The sequence below is a fragment of the Pinus tabuliformis genome, chromosome X, assembly GCF_031772625.1.
Source record: "Pinus tabuliformis cultivar Carrire ecotype Pingquan chromosome X, CPIR1, whole genome shotgun sequence".
NCBI classification, from domain to species: domain Eukaryota; kingdom Viridiplantae; phylum Streptophyta; class Pinopsida; order Pinales; family Pinaceae; genus Pinus; species Pinus tabuliformis.
The window spans coordinates 353304097-353316018 of record NC_142308.1 but is presented as its reverse complement, the minus strand read 5'-3'; the positions used below and the strand labels follow the sequence as shown (position 1 = coordinate 353316018).

The following is an 11922-nucleotide window of genomic DNA, read 5'->3' as shown; positions in this document are numbered from 1 at the left end:
TCTTATCTGATATTTGATTTCTTTGACTGCATCGGAGTTCAGAGCCAATGTGATAGTGTGATGACCGCTGCCACTGAAATTGTCTCTGATCTTTGTAAGTAAACTGAAACACTGGAGAGTAAAACTCTTCCATGTAATCAGCTATAGGATCCCAGAACACATGAACAGCTTGATTCTTCTTGTAACCTTCAGGTTGTGCAAACTGATCTTCAACAACCATGTATAGCTCCTTAAACGTGAAAGAGAAAGGAAGTGGCACTCTCTCCTTGTGTTCTGTCATAGAAAGCTGCTGAAAATAATGATCATGATAACACTCTTCATTTTCAGGCCACTGATTCTCAACCACACAAGACCCCTCTGATGTGCTATCCACTTTTCTATTTGACAAGCTATCCAGCTGCTTTTCTGAATCATTCCAACAAACAATGGAATTTTCCTCACTATTATGATTACTATTTGGAGTAAGCTGCTGCAAGGAATTACAAAATTGAGCAAGCTTTTCCTCTGCCTGAGGGTCATAGAAAATTTCCTCCAATATTTCTTCTTGCTGAGTGCAATCAATTTCATCTCCATCATGATCTGAAACCTGACAAATCTGCTGCATCTCTACATCAATATCAAAGGATAAAACATGGTTTTCACAGGTAAACTCTTGCTGCTCTTCATGCTGTGCTTCATGGAATGTTATACCTTCTCCTTGGTGCTGAAAAACATTGTTATGAAGAGCCTCTAAAATTTCTTCATCTGTAAATTCATCATCACCATAACAATCCTCCAAGTACTGAATAAGATTTAAAGAATGCCTACAGCAATCTTTGAGCAGCAACAAAGAAGGATAACATTCTTTATACATTTCACAGAACACATCATGGAAATCAGCAAGAGAAGATAATGAACCATTTTCCAAACTTTTATACCAAGACCATGCTTCTCCTTCTAAAGTGGCCATAAACATCCTCATGAGACAATCTTCAGGGAAATGAACCTTAAGACTGCGTACATGCATGTGAAACCTAACCAAATGGAGAGCAGCATCATCCTTCTTTTCATCTTTGAATATTGGAAGATCATCTAACCAATCAACCTTTGGCATAGGATTTGGAAAACCAGGGATATGAGACCGATTCATAGGAGCATACCTGGCATTCATTCTTGCAGTGGAATCCATCTTGAAACTTCATCAAGCTACTGATCTTCTAGCAGTGGAGTCACCTTCTAATTTATTCTTTGATGTGTGGAGTCGCCAAGGTAGTTTTGCAGCCTCAAAATGATGCCTGAGCTCCTGCTACCTTCAGAAGTTCAGCCATTGATTTCGGGAATGAATAGACTTCAGACTCCCGGCAGACGCACCAAAATGTTATCACAAAATCAGTACTAAGGGATGCTACCTAGCAAGATCTCATGTAACTATTTCAACCAGACTTTAGACTAAGGATTAGCCTCCTTAGTCAGAGAGGGCTCTCTCACTGATTTTTGATAGGAAATATTAACAAGAAAAGATGGCTAACTCTTCAAACAGTTTATGAAAACAAGCTGGTTGGACAAATATCAAATTAGTCTTCATTGGGCTATGGAGTCTCACACATTCAGTAAACAAAAGCACAGTCATTTCATGGACGTCAAGGCTCTTTACATCAGATGTTCAAACATACTTTACAATAAACCACAGCTTACCAAGCATACAGGAAGTCAGAGCATTAAACATGAATTCTGAGTGATTATGCTGTAACAAGGCTGTAAAAGAACACTAAGAGAATAAACCACCATTACATTTGAACAATATGATCTATTGAGAATCTTGAGAAGAAACAACAACTGTTTTTCTATTACTGTAATAAGTCTTTTACATCAGCTAAAATAAAACTCTGTTTTTCATAAGTCTCCAACCCCTATTACATCCTAATCTGATCCCTTTATAGGAATCTATTCCTCCTCCTCTAGAATGGGCTCGAAGGCCCTATTAACTACTCCTACATGCTATTTAACTAATTCATTAATTACAAACATGCTGAGCTGTAATTACACAAAATCCTAATCAAACTAAAACACTAATTCCATTCTCCTCGTATGCTTGATTCTTCTTGGATCCTTGACAGCTGTCCTCCTTCAGTTAGGCTGAGATGGCTGAGCTAAAGATGCAAGGAACGCTGACTTTGGATACCTGTTAGCGCTGATGGCTCATTTATCATCAGAATCAAAACACCTATTTTTAAGGTCCCTGTCTCCTACCATCCTTCGAAAATTCAGCAACATGTCCCAGCTCTTTTAATAACCCCAAGTATGGAATGCTGCCATGTTTCTGATGTGCTGTAAGTGGTATTGATATACAGGTGTTTCTCTTCCTCAACTCCCGCTCACAGTATCACAATAGCTGCTGTGCGTTTAAAATCACCATCTACAGCAGTTTCATAGCGCGCTACGAAACTGCTGTGTGATTTTTAAAAAACACAGTCTACCTCTCATTCAAACCAAACTTATCATTGTTTGCGTTGAAGCAGGTACATTTCGAGTGTGATTCTCACTAATGCAAGTAACAACAATGAGCCTGATATCTTTGTTTTGGTGCCTTAGAAGCTCTGGCTTTACCAACGCACTCAGGAATGGAATCACTGCATCCTGCATTATCTCAGAAAGTTACTGTTCCACCATAGATAACTGGTCCTCCACTTTCTGACTACTCCTCATTCCAACAAATGAACAACAATTTGCAAGTAATCCTGTTTAGCTGCCAGGCTTCAATGTCAATAGCTTTTCCTAAAAAACTCAAACAGCATGCCCGGATTCCTCTGTTTTCTGGAGATACTTTGGCTGGAACATAGTTTACTAGTTTAGCATTAAGTCCCAGCTCTCTTTCCTCAGTCTTCCAACTCGATCTGAAACACCTACAAGCAAATCATCAAAGTTTTCCAAAGAGGATGAGGATGAAACATTTGTAAATTCATTGCTTTCTATGTGTAGCTCCTGAAAGAGGAACAATAGAAAATCTTTCTAGGAATATAGTTTTTCTTGGGCAAACTTATATTCTGCTTCTTGAGATTTTGTTTTTTTAGGCCATGAAGAGCTTGGTTAATTTTATTCTCAAATTTCAGAGCCGTGATATGAACCAGTGAATTAAGTAGACCCGAGGATCCATTTGTTTCTTCTGGAAGCAACCTCGATCTTCTCTGTAATATATCATGAACAAATGAACTTCCTTTCTGAGAAGTCACATCAGGTAGAGTATTTGCTGCTTGGAAGAGATCATAGGGTTGGGTACGAGTTGCAAATGAATCGCCAAATGGAGATTCACTTGTTTTGTTGTCTTGATCTCTAGGGTTTGCAAGAGATACAGGGTCAATATTTAGAGGCTCCACCTGATAGTTAACCTTTTGAATAGTATTGTCTTCATCAACTGTTATTGAATTTTGACGTGACTTTGCAATATCTGCCAGATTCATTCCAATGCGAAGCTTCTTTAGAGATAACTCTATATTATTCTACAGGCTTCTCCCCACAATCTGCCTTGTACCCTGTATGATACGTAAAGCCAGACACAAATTCTTCTCAACATCAGCTCGTACTTCCAGGGATTCAGATGCGAAGTAGAAATATTCCCAATTTCATCTCGGTAATAAACCGAATGTGCTTGAGGTGGCAGTCTTGCCACTAGACTCTTAAAAGATGATGCGCCTCTAGCATTTGGTCTTGATGGCTGTGGTTTGCACTTTAACTAGATAAGGAGAAAGAAAGTAGGCACTGTCACGATAAAGAACAAGCTGAATTTGTGCCTAAGGGATCTTCTTCACTGAATGTGTAAAGACTGAAAGCACTTCTATAGTTACAGTGTCACCCTTTTTAATGTCGTCACCAAAGAGCTTGAAAATAAAACTATACCACCAGGTGCGTCCTCTGATTGAGAAGGGCTCACTATAAGTGAAACAGAAACCTTATTTTTACCCTTTCCTTTACAGGCAGCTGCTTTCAGATACGCCAGATTTTCAACCTGGTCAGGAGGAAAGGCAAGAAAACTTCTGAAGTCGTGCCCAAACCAGTATTTTCAACCTTCAAGAATGTAACAACCCGTATAATGGGTGATGTCAAGTCAATCCGGCGTTCCACCTTTAGGAGCACCAATTCTGATGACGGTGCCGCCAGACATAGATGGCATAATGTCAAGAGCACTACACATGCAAACACTGAATGCTTGAGTTTTGACGGGATCACTCCACGAATCGCCATTACCATTGCTGATATCTGCATTTTCTCAATTTTATAACCTCCTCCCAAAGCAACTTCTCGTTCCAGATATGCACAATAGGTCTCAAACACACTAACAGTTACCAGTTTGTATTTGGAGTAGTAATTCTGGATCATGCTGCGACAATCTGATCAAGGCGGAATTACCTTAAATAATATGAACACCTTTCTGGCAACGATAAGCTAATTTCGACCATGTGTCTCTGTCTTTTGTCGGTGGCAGAGCTAATGAACGAACAGCTAATATCGTTTGCCACATCTTCAACGTTTCGTTTGTCAAAACTCATGACTGACACGTACGCGATCCCACAATCATGTACACCTGAAGATGACATATGCACTTCCTTAGATTCAGGATCCAATGCCTTTGTCGTTGCAGAAATTGTCTTAGGAGTGAAAGCCTGTAGAAAACATGACTCTGGGCAATTTCAATTCGCTCCCGAGGATCATACATGATCTCATCCTGTAACTAGCTCATTTTCCCGCAATCACTGAAAATGATAACTGCGCCAGGCCACAGATATCGAACCAGAAAACACTAGTACACAGGTTTTGCAATGATAGATCATCACATACCACTCTGACATCTACTCTCTGGTTCCAAAATCCATGTTACTAACTAACACCAATTAAAATTCCCTTCATACTAGCGCAGATATTCCCTTACAATTCACTTTCATGTCTTCAATATGTGCATTAATAATGAACCAACGTGCTTAATAAGATTCACGACATTTTCACCTATATCAGTCATCTGTAAAGCAAATGCAGAGTTAGAGCAGGCTAATATTTTGCTCCCAACGAGCTGCCAACTGAACAACTGTTTGTGATGGACCAAAAAGGCTCTGGTGTGGCTCTAAACACTGCAGTGTCAATAGTAGTAAGCACCATTCGGGCAGGAACCTTATCATCACAATTTAGGTATATGAACCTTCTGCTGAAAGCTCAAGCCAATCCCCAATTTCGTAGCGCGCTACGAAACCGCCTAAACATGTAGCGCTGCGAAAACACCCTGTCTTTAAGCTAGGCTAAAAAAATTTTGGCTCCACAACATTTTCAGTGATAACACAACGTGTGAGTTGATTTGAATCCCGATGCTGAGGTGCAATGATATATAATATTTAATTTCAAGAAGAAGAAAAAAACAAATACCTAAGGGACTTCATATCCACCGTGTGATTTGATTCAAGTCTTGATTCCTTTTTTTTCACAGATTCCAAGCATATTCACCCTCCAAGGTCCAACCTCTCTAACTTTTAACAATTTCACATAACCTGAAACAGAAAAATTAAAAGATCAAGATCTCTTGCTACAATCATACCATTTAATTAAAAAAACAGTCGGCTAATAAACACAAAGAAGTGCAATGATATAATAATATTTAATTTTCAAGAAGAGAAAAAAAAATGCACTGAGAGTAAAGCGAAGCCATGAAAAAAACAAATACCTAAGTGTCTTCATGTCCATATCCAACGTGTGAGTTGATTCAAATCCAAATGCTCCACTATTTTCACATATTCCAATCCTATTCACCCTCCAACCGCTCTGATTTTTATTAATTTCACATACACAACACAAATAACAATTTCACACACACAACACGCATAAGACATATAACATGAACAGAGAAACAACGAGACAACACAACACATTGGAAGCGCTTCCAGAACACACGAACACACACAAAAACCAGAACAGAGACAGAGGAGCCGAAGGAGAATAAGCAGAGCTGTATGTAGGTTCAGAGACATCTCTTCTCTTTCTACTCTCATTTCCAACAACCCTAGAACTTTCGTTCTTAAAAGTTCCAAATGATCTTCAATCTTTCAATCTCAATCCAGCACCATATGCTATTTTTCCAGAGACAGATCACCTGTAATAATAAAATAAATATTCAAATTACACCGTGAAGAAACTAAATGAAAAAACGTTAAAAATAAATCAATTACACCTTTAGGAAATTAAATGAAAAAACAATGACATATGAACTGATATCTATTGTCCAGTAAATTTAATTCAGTCTAATTAATTTAATTCAGATTAATATAAATAATTAATTAAAGTGAGAAATCTAAAAATTTCAGAATCAGCATACAATTATAGGAACAAATGATCTATCGCCGTACCATAACCATAAATGTTAGCACCAAGGAATCAGAAATGGAAAAGAAAGAAACGAAAATATTAGATTATATGACAGCACAACTCGCTTCCTCCATTAGATCAAACAACATACATCCCACTCACAGCAGTGAAGAAGAAAAAACGCATTTCCTTACCCCAACAAATTATATTGTAAAGAATTTGGTCAAAATAACTCCTCTGCTTCGGAAATATTTTCTCAAATCTTCCGCTCTGATTTCACACTGGATATTTGACATGGATTCCTCATCCGCCCCTCCGTCTTCTACTGCATTTTCTTACATTTCCGGCGGAAAATTCAAAACCCCAACCAGCTTCTTCACCATGGGAGAAAGCAAAGAGAGGTAGAATCGAACCACCACACCAGTAACCGAGGCCACCACACCATTAAATCCGGAAGTCGGGAGACCATCCAGAGGCTTCATTGGAAAATCTCATCAGAAATTCACCCTTAACATAGCTATCCAGTACAAATTTAACACAAAAAACTTCTTTCGTGGTTACCCCCTTGTATCAGAGACAGGGCAGCTGAGCTTCTCACCTTTCATTCATCGTTGCCCTCTCACCTCGTTCATCGTTGCGCTCTCACCTCGAAGGATGAAAGATGTGAAATCGAGAAGCGCTGGAATGGTCCTGCCACAAAAATCCCAGAGTGAAGCTGGGGCACAAATCGGTACAAAATGCAAGATGATATTTAACGTCTCTATTAAAAATGCACCATATATCGTGCGGATAGATACAACTGACAGGTACGATTAGACAGCTCCGTTCTGTTTTTAACACGGATCGTGCAAAACGCATTAACCAGAACCAGAACGGCCCGAAGGACCATTGCTTTTGGGTTAATTGTCGCCGGCCCACAGGTATACCGTATGACATATATAAAAAAAATTTAAACTTTTAATTTTTAAACATGCCTGTCAATATGACGTTTTTGGAAATTAATGGCAAGTTGCCTATGACGTGGAAATTTAAAACTCAAACGTATTTTACGGGTAAAAAAGAGAAATACGTCCATACGGGCGTCAAATTTAACCCCTGGTGAACACCACGACACCGCAACAATTCAGTGCTCAGGTCTTTACACTCCCCATCAACATGTCAGAAACGTAGCAGAAGCTGCGGGTCTGAGTGCCAGGAGCTTGCATTTTTAGTTCTTCACCTCTGAGCACTTCTGCAACGAAATTGCTAACAACACGTCCATCATCAATGTTCATGCGAGGACCATAAGTATTGAAAATTCGAGCAATGCGAATCTCTAAATCATGTTGTCTGTGATAGTCAAACATTAATGTTTCTGCGACACGCTTTCCTTCATCATAGCAACTTCTTACTCCAATAGGGTTAACATTACCCCAATATTCCTCCTTTTGTGGATGCTCAAGAGGGTCACTGGCAAGTCCCAACATATTCAATGTGCCAATCGCGTTAGTCTTTATATTATATTTATAGAATATAAGTGATGCTGGGCACGCCAAATGATAGATCTGATCCACTTCTACCAACAGGGTCTCAGTCACATCATGCCGAATGAGTTCAAAATTTGGATGCCCAATCCATTTCCTAAGGTTATCTTTTGATCCGAGGAAGAAGTTGTCAGCAACAATCACCTCACCGTTGCCAGATTCCATCAATCGATCTACCAAATGAGATCCAATGAAGCCAACTCCCCCTGTCACTAGAATTCGCAGATTTGCCTATGAGAATTTCGAGTAACATAAGGGCGAGGGAGTTGGAGGAGGCCTACGAACCGTCTGATAACTAGCATTGGTAGTAGCTCCATTTGATGAATCAGCGGCAGTCATCGTCAAGCACTCTCGTCTTCTATAGCACTAATCCTCCGATCCACCAGTGTAATCCAAAGATCTTGCGAGGCCCTTAGAGCTATTATATATCAGATTTGAGGGAGGAATGAACCCCAACAGATCTCCACACCAGTGCTATGGTCTAGGTCTGAGGTATTGAATCTATGTTGATGTAGACGAAGTTGAAGATAGCATCCCAAATTGGGTCCTAGATTTAGATCTTTGTGCAGCTCGCGGTAGTGGATTTCTCTTTGATCGAGACTTTCTTGATTTCCTCTGTAAGAATGTCTACCCGTCTACTTCTGGTCCATGTTCTAGGAAGTGATACCTTTTATTTTCCTGTTTATGCCATACACGTAATTTGCAGCCCTGAGACTCTTTCTGTTCATTAGCAGTTTTCGGAACATATTTACACACTTTTAACAGCTTCCACTCGTGAATGAGAAAATCCATAACGCTTGACGTTAGCAAGACTCGATAAATACCTTCGCTTCAGCAGAGCATCACTGACGAAAACTGCCACTTATGTTAGCTAATGGGTTGAAGCCCATTTGCGATACAAACATAAAATTTCCATCCAATGTATCATCGTGACAACCAAATAACGAGCCACCTAGTTATTCTTAATCCTGAAAATCACAAACAAAAAACACTGCCACATAGACTAGCGCCTCTTCTTCTGTCAACTGGGTGCTTGGAAGACGCTTTTGAGATCGCTTGATCGCATGCCACAGTCTCCAGCACGTTCTAAGCTTTCTGATCCACATTGGCCCCAACCAGACAACCATCCATGGAAAAACACTGATCCGCGAGCTCTCCCTAACTCATGCTGCCTTCCAACTTCCTGATCTAGGCATCCACGCCATCACTGACAGAGGCGCAACATGCCGGCTTAGATCTGGCCGCGGTTAGAAGCTTCATGCCTCTTCAAAGCCACGTATCACTATTCATAGGTCAAAATCCCACGTAGATCAGTGAGCCTCAACACCTATGCTCAGATCTACAGCAACAAGACATGCAAACATCCACTATGCAGATCCACACTTTCAGATCTACACCAGCACCAACGCTGTCACCCTCATGAACAACACTAAGCCCTTCAATGCTCAGACAAACTTCAAGCGACCTCATTCAACCAACATGCAATACTCCATATCACCAGCATGCAATCTTTCACAGTGGGCTACCTTGACTCTGAGAATTTTGTTCGATGGACAAACTTAAAAAAACTAAAACAAAATATTCTCTCTTATTTCTCTCAGCCTGGGACCCACAAGGGGCCAACTCTCAGGGCTCTGATACGGTGATAAAATATGTGAATCCAGATTGGTTTATTAATCAAATGTAATTACATATATACAAGAAGTGTTGTCTCAAGATAGGTAGGCTATCTTGGACACATAATCGGTTGGTTGAGGGAATATCTCAACCACACACCATTGTAGGAAATAGATCCTAATTACTTGGAACATACTCCTTTATTTAGTAAGAATCACAACTAGAGACAAGTAGGAATTAGATATTCCAACAATAACTTGGGAGCTAGAAACACCTAATAGGGCTATTCATCTAATCATCCTTGACATAGGGAAATAACTTGTTTACTAGATTCTAGAATGAGCTAGAATCTCAATCTAGTTAGATATTTGAAGGTGAGCTTTGTGTGAAGTATTATTGTGCCCCCAACATTAAATATGGTCCACTATGATGCACATATGGTTATTATACCCAATGATTATTGATTTTCACTTGATCTTGAGAGGGTTTCATCAGGGGGTTTCATTACAATAGTAGATACCTCTTGAGATCATTGCCCTACTTTCTTAGTATCATTCCCAAGGCCATTTTATCCATTCCAGAGAGTATGAACTTGTTGATGCAACATTTCCTATCTAGAGCAGAGCATATGGCTACTTGATGACCCCACATGATGCTTGAAAATTTGAGGTACCCCTAGATGCTAAAATATGGAGCTCATAAAGCATGGTGTTTAAGATCTCAATGATGTGCTCAGTGGACCCATGATGTGTTGAAGAATCTAGGGCAAACATAAATTAGGGTGATTCTTCTTGACATGATTCAACTTGTCCTGACGATGAACCACACTAGTTGGTTCGAAACGCGTCGACAAATGTTTGTCTACATGTTATTTACGCCGAAGTTATTCTTTCAATGATAACAATTTGTGAAGTGTTTTTACAATTTATCTTAGCATGATCTTCTTTTCATTATTAGTATGCGTGATTACTTCATCAAACTGCTCCAAAAACAAAGAGACGAGAACACAAGAGATTAGGCTCTCTGCCAGGGCTAAAGCCTCTCCCTCTTGGAGAGGAAAATCCGCACAAATTTCTTCTTATAGAAATTCCAATTGACGAATACCAAGACCCTTACCCTTGACACATTCTGCCTCTCCAAGACCAAGACATTGATCCTCTTCTTCGTCACTGTTGGGATCATCATTTTTGCTGCACCTCTGAGATCAACTCTACTGCATCACCAAGAAATTCATTATTGTTGCAATATCATTGAGAATTGCTACACCATGACTGCTCCTTGATATTATCACTGAGATAATCTCTGCACCTTCTTTGAGATCATGAAGAACATGACTACACTTCACTGAAGGTTGAGATTACTATGAAATCACAATCCTTGTCACTTATCCTTTCCGAGACTGACCCTTCTTAACTTGGTGATCACTGCGTCTTCCATTATGCTGAGGCTGTAATAATCATGTTATTACTGCTTATGGTCCTTGTCATTATGACTGCATCTGAGATATGCATTGATATTGAGATCACTAGGAGGCAAATTTGAATATTGTGTTATCCATTAAGACTGTATGTCTCCTTTCTCAGGTATGTCAAGAATCACTGTTATCACCAAAACTCATTTCATCAACATGGTTATGCTGAGACAATATGCCAATATAGTAGTTGAGAGTATATGTATGTCGAGAATGTATTTCTTCTTCCAAAGGCATGTCGAGTACATATAGATAGGTCCACCGATTTTGTGACACTGAGATCATTGCCTTTCATCGAGACTACAGAGAGGACTTCACTGTCATCAAGATTGTGACTTACTGTCCATTTGAATCCTTGTCTGCCTGCAGTGACATCTTGTCTGAGATCATGCTAATATAGGTACAGGGATATGTCCGAGGCTACTTCTGCCTATACCCATACGAAGTATTATACCTGTAACCCATCTGAGGTCTGAGCCACACCTTCCTACACCCTATACCCATCGAAATCTTAGAGGAGATTTGCGAGATCTTAGCATAGAATTTGCGAATACCCTAGATGGGTATTTATAGTTGTTTGTGCTCCTATTTTGAGCCGACGTGAACTTGTGAACCGACATGTCTTTCATTTGCGCCGACATGTCATTTAAACATATTTAATTCAATATTTAAAGTCGATAATGATGAACTCTTATTCGTTTTTCTTGCAAACTTCTTGTGTTTGCTAATGGAGGATTGATCTTGGTCTTGGAGGGTTTCTACACACTTGTATACATTTCCATAGGCTCATGAAGAACTTATTTACATATGACATGACTCTTTGACATATAAATAAAATCCTAAAGACATCAAGAAGAAGTATTTGACCTAATGACACTTCTTGCTCATAAAACCCATGTAGCAAGATATACACAAATAATTTATTCTCTTTATTACATCATTTACAAATATCATGTCACTATGAAGACCAAACCTAGTTACGCTTTCTTC

General features: G+C 39.5%; 1 long non-coding RNA gene and 1 pseudogene across 1 annotated transcript; both read right to left on the bottom strand.

Moving 5' to 3' along the window:
- Window positions 1–5387: 5387 nt before the first annotated feature.
- Window positions 5388–7134, bottom strand: LOC149139950 (uncharacterized). Its single transcript, XR_016264656.1, has 3 exons — window positions 6516–7134; window positions 5684–6109; window positions 5388–5510 (listed from the first exon to the last, which is right to left on the bottom strand). It is a non-coding gene; the product is annotated as an uncharacterized LOC149139950 (long non-coding RNA).
- A 317-nt stretch (window positions 7135–7451) lies between these two features.
- On the bottom strand, window positions 7452–8183 carry LOC149139949 (UDP-glucuronic acid decarboxylase 6 pseudogene; annotated as a pseudogene).
- Window positions 8184–11922: the final 3739 nt, after the last annotated feature.